A 13,521-nucleotide genomic window follows, 5' to 3' on the forward strand; every position below is an offset into this window, starting at 1 on the left:
TTCAATACGAGACGCAACAATTAATTGTGAAATAAAGGACGATTCCGTATTTTAAGGGACGGGTGGCAACCCTAAGTAGCAATGCCAGTATCAGCAGCAGTAGTTAGTGTAAGACCACTACTACTAGTAGTAGTCACATTGCTATTACTACCACCAATACTACCAATAGTAGTTATAAAGCCTAACTCATGTATATCCAGATTACCATCTATGTTCTTCCTCCAAACCCATTTTATGATTGGGATTACAGGCAGTTCTTTAGGACTGCTCTCAAATAATTGACATGTTACTAAACAAGGTTATACTTATGAAATTAAATAACTCTGGTCTCCAGTATATTGGCGAATTCGGTTCTTTGTACTTAAATTATTAGCATGATTTCTTTTTAATATGTTGTGTACAGACTTAATTACTTCTCTGTCTACTTTTCTTACTCCATGTAGGTTTCCCAGAGACTATGGGTTGAGGAGGAATTGGAAGTTTGTCGGCTTAGACCTGGTGTCATTCCATCAGTGTTAAACTTCCCGGTTCATCTTGGAAGAGTACGTGCCAGAAAGACCACGACCAAGCAGCCTTGAAATCTTAGGCAGCGTCTCCTTCAGGTGGGTGTCAACGGTGTTCACAGTCAGGTCTGTGGTAATCCTGTCAAAAAACAAAACAGAAAAAAATCTAGATTATAAATCAACATGTAACCAAAGCACTCTGTGTATAACGCCATAGTATAGGATGCAGTTCAGAAAATGTCAAAGTATAGTATACTTTACTCAAGAATAACATAGTATGGCCTGTAGTTCATAATATAGCATGTTGGCAAGAAAAAACAAAAAAAAACATAGATTATTATGTGGTTCAAAAAGCGCAAAATGATAGGATGTTGCCTAAAATTGTCATGTATGATATTTGGTTCAAAAAATGTCATAGTGCAGTATATTGTCAAAATAGTATGTAATTCAAGAAAACATCAGAGTATAATATGTTGTCTAAAAAATGCCATAGAATAATAATTTCATTGCACATTAAAAGTATAGTAACTTTTAAAACTTCTTTAAAACTACTTCGAATTCTTATATGTTGCTAAAAAAACAAAAAAATCTAAAACAAAAAAAACGTCAGTAATATGTCAATTAAAAAAGCCTGTAGTATAGCACGTCGCCCAACAAACATCATAGTATAGCATGTCGCTCTAAAAATGTCACAGTATAGCCTTTAGTCCACAGCTGTCAGTAGGTGAGGAGCAACACAAAAACAGTCCAAACGCTGGTTTCCAGAGGGTTAGACGAGTATTTATTTGAAAGAGTAAGTTTACAACAACACAACATGTCAGGGGGTTAAAAACAAATTGGTGTTAGTAAAATAAAAATAAATCAACAGAACTAAAAGTGAACTTCATGTTGACATTGATGGGCATTCCAACCAGGAACAAAGTAAAAGATAATCAATATGAAAAAAAACTCTTCCTGTTCACCTCTGAAAACCCAAAAACACACCGCAGTAGCACCCTAAACTAAAACTACCAATGGGTTCCCTGTTTTCCTTTCTGAACAATTCAAAGGTCCCTCTCTATCTCCCCACACATCCACCAACCACTGGAACACATCTCCAAAGTTCTGCTGGACCAGCTCAGCTTCCCCTCAGAAGAAGTGCTGCCACCTGCCAGATGAAGGAGCCTTTTGAGAGGCAGCTGGCATCGTGATTGGACTGTACTTTGGTCTGTTCCAATCCAGCTTCAGCTCCAGAGACGGCAGGCGGGACGAGTCAACGGAGGCCTGGTGGACGAAGACATGCAGCTGAGTACAATCCAGAAAACAACAGAGGAGGAGTGCAGCGGCCCAGAGCCAGAACAAACAGAGTAGCATCGTATGTCTCTTAGAAAACATCATAGTATAGCCTTTGCTATAAAAAAACGCCATCATATACATTGTATATTGTACAAATAACAAGTCAAAGGAAAGAGACATACATTGTAGAATTGTAGTAATTGTGGGCTGACTGATTTACTGATTATCAGTATTTAATTTTTTACTGATTTACGGTAATAAATAAATTTTAAAATGGTGCTACTTTGGCTCTGAACCTTTATCTACCTGTGGTCGCTCTGTCTTCTGGAGTGATTTGATTGGTTATACGTCACGAATAAAACTCCTTTAACTTAACATCTGTAAACAAAACAAAAACGTATCAAAGTTTTCTGTTAAAGTTTGTGTTCTTGTAAGTTTAACTCCCAAGATTTTAAATACTTTCATTTACTGCAAATGAATATCTACTCCAAATGTCTCACTAATAATCATTATCAGCCTTAAAAACCCACAAAACACCCCTCTATACTCGACCACACTTAGTATAGTCCGGTTCCCCCTTCTATAAATCTGCTTGGAATCTTCCACTTCCTGTTTGTCAAAGTGGCCTTCTACCTGGACAGGTTTTGTTGGAGCTCATGCAACAAACATTTTGGGTAACTGCACTTTAACATGGATGGATGACACTGAATTAGAGTCTGTTTTCATGAGACTGAGTTAAGATGTGTAGCTCTTTCATTAAATAGTAAATTATTTCCAAGAATTCACAGAGAAAAGTCTGAAATGTTTGCTAGGTTAGCGTCCCACATGTTCTTTGGCTCAGCTAAAGCTAACTCTCTCCAACTTCTGGATCTCTTGAGTTGCTTGTTGTTAAAATATCTTGCTAGATTTGCTGAAGCTCAGAAAGTCTGAGATGTTTGTTAGAAAATAAGCTCATTCTCAAGTCTTATCTGAACTGTCTTCTTTTGTTTTAACTTTCCCTAAACTTAGGAGTTAATGACAGAGTAGCACATCCAGACTCAGTCTCATTTATGTAGAGATTAAACTTCAGTGTCATTCATTGATGTTAAAGTGCAGTTTTTCAAATGTTTGTTGCACATGCTCCCGACCAAACCAGTCCAGGTGGGAGACGATGTGAAGAGAAAGCTCCAGAGGATGAATATCACACATTTATGTTGGAAATAAATGTCCTTCAATTTGACATTGTCATGCAAATGATGTTCAAATCTTTGAGTACTTTGCTGATGTTTGTTTCTAAGTGTTGACACGCGGCCCCAAAGATTAAAACCTTTTACAGCTCACAAGCTGCAACAATTCACACATTATCAACTATCTTTCTGACTAAACTAAGATAAAAAGTGAACAACTGCCTGATTCCTGCATCATGAATTTAAATCTTTTTGGTTTTTATGACAGTAAACTGAATATATTTGGGTCTGACATTTTATAAACCAAAACAAGAAATGAATTACTGGAGAAAACAATCAACAGATTAATGGTCAAAGAAAATGTGTTTTCTAACATATATGGCTGAATTACTCCAACCTTACAAGATACATACAATTTTAATTAAATTTTATTTATATAACGCCAATTACAGGTCAAATTGTCTCGACACTTTATTTTTATATTTTTTGTCATATTTAAAATATGACAAAGTAAGAAACTTAAACCTCTTGATATCCAATTTATTATTTGGTTTTTAAGAGACTAATGGACAACTAAAATAACTTTCTCCACTAAAACTAATAAACATGAGGTCAAATAGAAGGAACAGTTTTAAATACTGCAGTCCCACAACGACAAGAATAAAGTTTGTCAACAAAAACTAAATCTGCTGGTGGATTCCATTAAAGTCCTAATAAAGGATAATAAAGTGTGATACTACAGGTTTGTGGTGCTAAAAATCTCCAAGTAAAGATATCAAGTTGAACATCTGGATGGAGGTTGATAAAAGTTGACCTCCCTTCATTTCTCTGGAGCGACTCCATGGATTTTATGGATGGTGTTAAAGACCTGCTCTTCTAGTCGTCTTCCTTCTAGTCGCTGTAAAAAGTCAGTCCATCCTGGCCGACTTCAACACCTCTTCATGACAACTTGTTCTGCCTCCGACCTCGTGGAAACTCCAGAAACTCGGGAAAACCTGTCAAGACTCGAAGAACTCGTCGAGACTCGAAGAACTCGTCGGGCGGGGGAAGGTGTGGTGGGTGGTGGGGGGAGGTGGGGGAGTAGAGGGGGGAGGCCGCCACCCACCTCCCCGCCCACTCTCCGCCCTGACTCCACCCAGACTCCGCCTTGGCTCCGCCCATGTGGTCACTTCAGAAACTACGATGTCAAAGGGACGACGAATTTATTTCTTTTTATCTGATCTGTAGCTCAGTGAGTTAAGGATTTGCCTATGGAGCTGCAGGTCGCTGGTTCAAGACCAGACACTTCTTAAATTTTATTGAAATCCTGACAAAGACAAACAAAGAAAAAGGCCGGTGGTGGGTCTTGAACCTGCGACCCTCCGCTTGGGAGTCTGTCTTCTTATCCCCTGAGCTATCTGCTCAGATACTAATTCTTCTGGTTTTTGCGCATTTATCATCTATTTTTTGTCGTTTTCGAGTTTTTTTTTTAACTCGTGTCTCGTCTCGACCGTTTTTGTCAGGAGGTTGGACTTCAGCCTTTGTGCTGGAGGGTTGAACCCTCACTTCCAAGACTTTCCAAGCCTCCAGACCTCCCAAGTCCTCAGGACCTGAGCTTTCACACAGTCTGAGGACTGAAATTCTCTAAGTCCCACAGTAGTTCTCTGTTAGATTTAACTTCCAGACAGTCCAAGGACTGATATCTTCTAAGTTCCTGAGTAGTTCTCTGTTAGTTTGAACCTTCAGACAGTCTGAGGACTGAAATCTTCAAAGTTTCTCAGTACTTCTCTGTTAGTTTGAACTTTCTGGTGAACAGAAGCCTTAAAACTTGTGACCATGAGTCTTGATTTCACATTTAGACCATCCGAGTTCTTCTCAGACCTTCACCTGTGGGTTTTTTAGAAATCCTCAACAAACTTTGATTCACTTCACTGAACAGTAAAGTTTGTGGAGATCAGAAGGTAACATTAGTTTGATCGATGCCTTCAACTACTAGTAAACTTTATCTGGAAAGCAGTTTTCTGAAATGAGTTCTTAGTAAATCTATCCACAATCAAACCAAGAACACAGAAAGAGGAAATGTTTGAAGAAACAACTTGATGTTTTCATTTCAGACTAGAAAACGCTTAAAGGCCTTTATTTGTTTTTGCTCTTTTTGATCGTTTTATTGTCTCTTCTGTTTAATTTGATCTTCTAAAGTTTAACTGGTGTCTTTTCAAATGTTTTGTCTTTAGTTTGATTCTTCTTAAATGTTTGGTTTTCCTCTTTTCTCACCTTTTATTCTTTTCTAATGTCTGATTTGATTTCAAAATGTTTTGTCTTTTTAATGTTTAATTGTTTTTTCAAATGTTTTATCGGCTTGTTTGAATTTTTTTTCTTTCCCAATATTTAATTTTTCGATTAAATCTTGAAGGTTTTTCTTTTTAAATATTTTGCCACCTTTTAATGTTTAATTTTCTTTTTAAATGCTTCATTGTATTTTCTCTTTAATTCCTATTTGAAGTTTTATTGTCTTTAAGATGTAATTTTCTAATTAAACATTTAATAATCTAATTAAATGTTTTGTATTTTTTTAAATGTTTACTATTCTTTTTTAATTGTACTTTTTGAATGTTTAATTGTCGAAAATATTTTATCTGTAATTTTGAATATTTGTATTTGAAAAATTCTGTTTAATTTCATAGTTACATGTATTGTATCATGTTTAATTATCTAATTCAATATTTTGTCTGTTTAATAGAATTTAATTGTATTTAATGTTTAACTATATTAAACAGACAAAATATTGAATTAGATAATTAAACAAGATACAATACATGTAACTATGAAATTAAACAAAATTTTTCAAATACAAATATTAAAAACTACAGATAAAATATTTTCGATAATTACACATTCAAAAAATACTTTTTAATAATAAACCTTTTTAAAAGTTTTATTGTATTTTTTTCCCTTTGATTTAATTGCTTTTTGTTATGTAGTTTATTTCTTTAATCTTCTTTTTCGGTCAAGATTTTAACCCCAACCTTAACAATGAAATAAACCCTTAAATCACAATGAAAATATTTCTGTTGTCACAATCATGAGTTAGTCAATTATTCAGTTTATCAATTCAACTTTATTTGTTTAGCACCTTTCACACAGATGACAAAACTAAATAAGCAAAGAGAAAAAAAACTATGCTAAAACTATGATTAAAACTCAAAAACATTAAACAAAAAAAAAAGATTTAACATGGTAATAAAATATGTTGTGTGCAGGGGATGGAGGGAGTTTATTGAAGTCTTCTTGGGCTCACATGGGAAATCATTTAAAATATAAACTTGATATTCAGTCTAAGGAAACTGGGAACTGCAGAGTGACAGAAGAACCAACAATATCTCCTGTTTTCTCCTTTAATGAGTCGACTGTTCTTGTGCTTTCAGACCAAAGAACTACAGACTCTTCACAACCTGCTCAAACTCTTGGTACAGGACCTCACCACACGGGTCAAGAAGGTTTCCTTCTCCTCATTTCTACTCTGAAGCTCACCTTCTCCTGCTCAAACTGCTGACAAATGTTTCTGCTGCTCTAAAGTCTGGTCTCCAGAACTTCCTAAAAACTCTCAAAGTCTCTTCTGCTGCAGGTTGCTTTGTAGAACTGTTCCAGAAAACCTCACTAAACCACATGGAGGGGCCTCAAGATAGTCGTCCAAATGAAACCATACAAAAACCAAACTAGCACAACCCAAACGCTAAAGTCTCCTGCAGCCTACCAGAGAACCTCTGAGAACAGAGAATCAGGACAAGAACTCTTACCTTCTGGACAACCAACCTTGGTTCTCAAACAAGAATACAGAATGTGTCTGACCAAAAACCTCTAAAGACTCACTACAGCCAAGATAAAGACACAACTCAGCTGCACCAAATCCACTAATCACTGCACACATTAGCACAATGTGCTACTTGTGTCTAAAGAACCTCATTTACCAAGACAACTATCCAGTACAAAGCCCTAAAACACACCAAGAAACACATTAAAGATGATTTTACTGCTGGAAGCTACAAGCCAACGCCTAAAGAACAGACTAAAGCAATGGAGCCAAACCCAGTTCAGTGGTGAAGAGAAACAGAGGAAATGTTTGTCTGCAGCTAAATAAAGCAGGAAGACACTGAGCTGCTCAGGTGTTCCTGATAACACCAATCAGCCACCTGGACAGCCAATAGGAACACAGCTTACTGGAAGTCCAGAGGGCTGGCTTAGTGAAGGAAATTTAATTTAAAGTTGAAGCAGAAAGTTAATAAAGAAAGTTGAAAACCACCTTCTGATACCTGAAATCTCTGAGTTTTCACACAAAGAACACCTGAACATGTCAAACTGGTTCCATAGTAGAACCCTCATTGTAAAAACGTCATAGTATGGTGTGTTGCTCAAAAAACATTAGGACCCGGCTGTCAGGGGACAAACATGTAAGAAACATGAGAACAGAGAGAACCCAACCAGTAGGTCACAGTTTATCATCCCCCAGTCATCTCCTGAAGTCCATATGGTGAGAGACATCAGTATCTGGTTGTTAATTTACCAGAGGATGCTTATAATCATGCTGATGTGGTCTGTACTCTACAGTATTTTAGTGACTCAATAAATACCTAAGTTGTTTTTTTTAAAATGCTTTTTAGTTTTTAATAAACATTTAAGAGCCTATATGTAATCAATAAATGGCCTTTGTCTATCTTAAGAAAAATTCACTCAGAACTCTGATATGTTAACAGTACTAAATAAATCAATAAATACATGCATACACACAAAAATAAGTTAATACATTAACTGTGTTAAGATAAGATTTAGATTTTTTTAAAAAGTTGTTTCTGTTTTTGCAGAATCCAGTATTGCTCACTGGTTGGTCATTACATTTTGTTAGTTTGATTTCACTGTTTAAAATGATGCCACCTCTTTTCAGACAGAACCTGTGATAATAAAACAATACAAAATATTTAGTTCTGTGTTAATAAAGCACTTAAAGCTTTAAGTATGGCTAAATGCTTTTTTCAAAATTAAATATATCACTCCTTAGGTGGTAGTGGCCCCAAGTTCAGTAAAGTTGGAAAGATATTCACAGATTGGGACTTCCAGCATCAATAACTCATTAGATATAGGTTGTCAAAACATAAACAGTGCTTCTTTCCCATTGTTGCAAGGCAGACAATGTGCTACAAGCCCAGTTTTATCAAAAGTAGCTGTCTTTCAAGCTACAGGAATAACATTGGTGTCTATGGAGTGAACAGGGTCTGTCTGCAATTTGCAAAACCACTGCAACAGTAAAGAGAGACAAATATTCAATAACTTCACTCTTATACATTGTAGTGTCACTAAAATCACTGCAGCCTTCAACTGGCTCCTGTTGACAAAGTGTTTTAACAGAAATGTAAATGCTGTAATTTGATTCTTTTAATGAACCATGTAACTTGAATGGATGTGATGCTGGTGTGACCACAGTGCACACGTCTGATGTTGCTCACAGTGGTCCATGGAACGTTCAGGGAGTTTGTGTGTTTGCTCAGACTCAGGAAAAATTACAGGGAACATTGCTCACACCCATGGACAATTTTGGGGTTCCAATTAACCTGAGCATGTTTTTGGACTGGGAAGAAGCCGGAGTACACGGAGAAAACCCATGCATGCACAGGGAGAACATGTAAACTCCATGCAGAAATATCTCAGGAAGGCCGAGACACAAACCGGGGATCTTCTAGCTGCAAGGCACAAGTGCTAACCACCAAGCCACTGTGCAGCCACACTGTGCTAAATTGATGATGCTTTAATACTATATCCAGCTGGCTAATTGATCATAATTCCAGGATGCAATTAAATATTTCCATGCCATTAGTTTTAATGTATACACGGCACATGACTTACTGCTAAAATGTGTATAAGCAGGTTAAACAAGTGTGTCCCAGGCCTTAGGTTAACATCCTCAGCAGCTGACTAATATCAATAATAAGTAAATAAAATAAGGCATTGTTTTCTTGTGTGGTGGAATGGCCTAGTATTATACTGAAGCAGTATAAAGCAAGATGTAATTTTTAAAAAAAACTTTCATGAGCCTATTTAGCTGTTTACTATAGAAAAATGTATTTGGTAATACAACACTCAAAAATTGGATTTTGTCACCAGGTAGAATTACTTTTTAAAAAGCTTGTTCATTTAAGCAGATACTCAGTTCCAACTGTTTGTCTTCTTCTGTGTCTGTTTCTTCGCTCTCTGCCCTGAAATCTTCTCTGATCTGCAGAACCTACTGTGGACAAATGAAGAGGTCAGGCTTATCATCACAATCATCTCCTAATTTCTTCATGTAAGACGGAGGTGTGGAAGCGATGTCTGATCCTTTAATCTTAATTAGACTATCAAATTATTTCACGTAACCACTCACTGCTTTGTTGTTACCAGCGCACGTGAAGCCTGATGATTAACTGCGAGCCTCTCTGGACTGAAACTTTGCAAATGAGCTGAATTGATGCTGACAGAGTCATGCTGTGTCTAGTCTGTATTTATTAAAGGTTGACAGTGTGTAACTGAAGAAAAGGCATTGGTGCTGATGAAGACAAGTGAAACCGTGCGGAGGGCGGTGGCAAATCTTCCTATTTGAGTACCGTCACACATGAAAGCTCAAATCATCAGCCACTCTATTTCTTGCATATCAAAAGCGCCTTCCACGCGCTATCAATGTCAGGACTCGTCTCATGAGGCCGCAACCTGCAGGACCACTATTTCTCTGATCCCAAAGGCCTCTACATGCAAATGTATATTTAATGACTCCCCTTTTCATCATTCCAGTATATCATTTATTCTGTACACAAAGGCAGCCATGCATTGTCCAAATGCCTGCTCTCTATATCATGCATTTCCTCTGCTGTTGGTCTTTAGATTATTCTTTTAATGTCATGTAAAGTATGTCCCACCACCTCATCCTGTGCAGTTTTATACGGGTAGACTTTAATATTTTAGGTCTACCTATCATGCTCGTGTAGCGTGAGAGTGCAAATATACATTTCATCACCCACGTGCACTTGAACATATATACACATGCACTCATGCGCAGTAACGCAATATTTGTACCTATAAGGTATTCATATAGTCCTCATTCCTACTATCATGTTGAAACTCCATTAAACAGAGAATGGAACAAGTGAAATGTTGGTATGTAAATGTATGTAAATGAAGGGCTCTGCTGCAGCCTCAGTCACACTGAATGGCGACAGAGACTGCAAGACTGACATTTTTCTGTCTCCTAACATTTAGCTCAAATCACAGCCTCAGACAAAATACAGGTGTATAATCTTCCTCCCATTAATATTATAGGCAAATAAGCGATATAAAGGTCAGGGTTAGGCTATACAGACGATACTTGTAGGATGAGTGCATTGTGGGTTTTGTATCGACATTTCATTGACATTAATTCAGATTTTTGTACATCGAACTGCAGCTGACGCAAAACTTCCCTTTACAGGGCAATTTGTCAATTATAGGGCTCCGATTCAGGATTCTGGCCACATATTTTAAGGGACTTAAGGTACTCAGATCTCTCAATAATCCCTAAATTGTACTATAGTTGATGATCACTTTGAGTGTGTGACTGTATTTTTTTTTTTAAACCGATATCAGTGTTTCCAATCGCAGATAGTCGAAGCTGTCCATCCCACAGGGGGTGTCCAGCGCCTGAGGACGACATTTCCTGTGTTCTCTGGCAATCAGTCCACCTCCTCACATCCTCCACCTCCATGGTTGCCAGAACCACTCCATTACTCCTCTAGCCACTACCCACACAGACAGCCTCTGACTGATGATGAGGCAGGCAGACAGAGTGTTTTTACCCTACTATACAATACTCACAAGGTCTTCTGTGATCTCCACCCACCACATGTTGAGAGGAATATGCCACAGAATCTTCCAGACTGTACGGTGGTAAACTCACGAAAAACGGTTTGCTTCTCTGTATGGATAGCCTGGGTTCAAGTGAAAGCTGTCTGATTCACCGTAAGGATGAGGAAGATGGACGTGGATCATTCTGAAATGTTAAATATTTAAGAGCTGCAGGCCTCTGAGCAATAGGAGATGGGGGGAGGAGGAGTGAAAGTGAGAAAGATGAAGAAGGAGTGGGTAGAATGATATAAAACTCCATCTTTCTAATTTCAGAGTAGACTTCATTACATATTCATGTGATGGTGCACTCATTATATTGCAAGTGTGCAGTGCAGCCAGTGATCATATATATTATCTATCACTTCCACTTTAATTGTGCGCGGCCAGGAGAGGGTGGGCTCATATCAATAATTCTAATGTTACATAAAAGCAAATATTCTCGTTTTTCAAATTATCTGCTTGAACGCTCTCTCCCGAGCGTTAGATGAATGTATTTATGTGTGTGTGTCTGGCATATGTTGTTATGACGGATTCTTTCATTAGCACGGCTATGTGCATGCATGGACTTGTCTGCGTGCGTGCATGTGTGTACGTGCGTGTTCATGTGTGAAGCTCCATCTCCACATAGATTTTCATTACAACCCCATCAACATCCAGTTTATTAGATATCATGCACGACTCATAGCATGTTGCACTTCAAATAAATGCGATTATGGTGCCATTGTGTGTGTATGTGAGGGACATTCAACAAATTATTTATGTTATTTGTAGTTTATGTACCCTGACTAATAACATTTTAAGAATGATCCATATGAGAACAAAATTTATTGCTCTGCCAGCCAGAAAGTTCTCATTCGGAATTTTGCCATCAGATAGATTTTTGCCGATATCTGATATGTCGATATTTTCCAACTCATTCTGGCCGATACTGATAAATGAATCAATTTTTTCCATGTAACTGCAGAAACAAGGTATAATATTACCATACAAAATTATTAATGTGCTAAAAATGTGAAGATATTATTAGACCAGCACTAAAAATAAAATATGTAGTTTTACTACATTTTTTCTTTTAATATTTCACATTTTTAATAAAAAATTTTAATGCACAAAAATATTAATATAACTACAAAAATAGACTGAATTTTCATGCAAATTATCATTAAAGACTGTGATTCTGAATAGTCATAAACTTTCCATTTAAAAAAAAAAAAAAAAACAACTTTTTTTTTTCCAGATGGCTTTTAAATCTTACAACAACCAGAATGCATTGCGATGTTGTTGCTCTCCACAGCTCTGCTACTAGATCAGCTTCATACTAGCTTTCATCAAGGTGGGGTTATGAGTTTAAAGTAGAGCCTGGATTCTGCAAATTTCCTCCAGATGATTGCAAAAGAAGAAAGAAGATCCAGTACAGGCAACATTTAGTGAAGTAAGTTACAGTTGACAGGAAATGCTTCAAATATCGAGGAAGCTGAACTTTTAATGTGATGGTAATTCATCTGAGACTCTTTTTTAAACACTGTGAAATAATATAAATAATAAGAAACTTCATTCATATAGTGAAGTGAACTGAGACCACAACAACTGTGAATATACATTTTTTTAAAAATTAAAAAGTATGTAGAGCTGCAGTTTGTGGAAAATGAGCCAAAGAGGAATTCAAAACAAATTATGAGTATCTTTTGATAGACGTCTTTCCAAAAAAAATTGTTTCAAAACTACCAGCACACTGGCTTCAGAAGATCCAATTGTGATTTTTAGAACCTCACTGTGTGAAATTATGTGCAAATATGTGCCCTGCCTGACTGAAAAGTGGCACTGTAAAATTAGTTTCCAAACAAAAGACATGGCACTGCATGGTGAAACAGTAACTATTTGTGTTCATACCAGACAATAAGTTGACCCAGTTAATTCAAGTGAAAGTATTTGTAGACCAACTAACCAAAAGACTTCCGATCATGTGTTTTTGGAGCAGTTTATGAATTGAATTTATTTTGGCTTACATTTAGCTCCACATCCGCTGGTTTCTAGGGTGAAGTGAAATTAATCCGACCTTAATGGGAATGCTGTTGAAGGAGTTTACAGTCGCTTTGTGTATGCAGTCCAATTACACTACACGATGTGATGAGGATGTAATTAAAGCCATATATCAGATAAACTAATAACCTACTAATGGCATCATTAGAAAACAAATAAATACAAGAGCTTATTTTAGATGAGCACATAAACAACAACAAAGCACTTTATAATCACTGCAAACCAGGGCTTTTTGAGAGTGGAAATGAGCGTGTTTGTGCACAAAGCCAATGTAATTGTATTACTTGTCATGGGTGGTTTTTCCTTCTTTGTTGGGGAAAGCCCTCTTTGACCTGAGGGAGTGCCATCTTCTCGTTTGTGGCAAAGAGTCATCAACATCCAATTTAAGCACTTGATGGGCTAATTACACTACATGCATAATTTAACTTTGTGACCCCGCTCTCCTTTCTGTCTTCATTAAAATTAGTGCCACGCACACAAACACATACATGCATGCAGGGGTTTACTGCACTCTAACACCATGTCTGCACATCGCAATACAGAAATACCAACATACAGTAAATAATATGCCAGTGCAGTTACTGTACATATATATTTCCTTTAAAAAACTGCAAAAAGATAAGATAAAATTGCTCATAATACCTGCATTATGCTTGTTG

The 13,521-nt window shown here is 36.9% G+C and overlaps 1 long non-coding RNA gene across 1 annotated transcript; it reads left to right on the forward strand.

Annotated features, from left to right (window-relative positions):
• The first annotated feature begins 292 nt into the window (after window positions 1-292).
• Window positions 293-1,887, forward strand: LOC129350010 (uncharacterized). The gene is made up of 2 exons (XR_008603205.1): window positions 293-602; window positions 1,553-1,887. It is a non-coding gene; the product is annotated as an uncharacterized LOC129350010 (long non-coding RNA).
• Window positions 1,888-13,521: the final 11,634 nt, after the last annotated feature.

This window comes from Amphiprion ocellaris, chromosome 11 (assembly GCF_022539595.1).
Source record: "Amphiprion ocellaris isolate individual 3 ecotype Okinawa chromosome 11, ASM2253959v1, whole genome shotgun sequence".
Taxonomy (NCBI): domain Eukaryota; kingdom Metazoa; phylum Chordata; class Actinopteri; family Pomacentridae; genus Amphiprion; species Amphiprion ocellaris.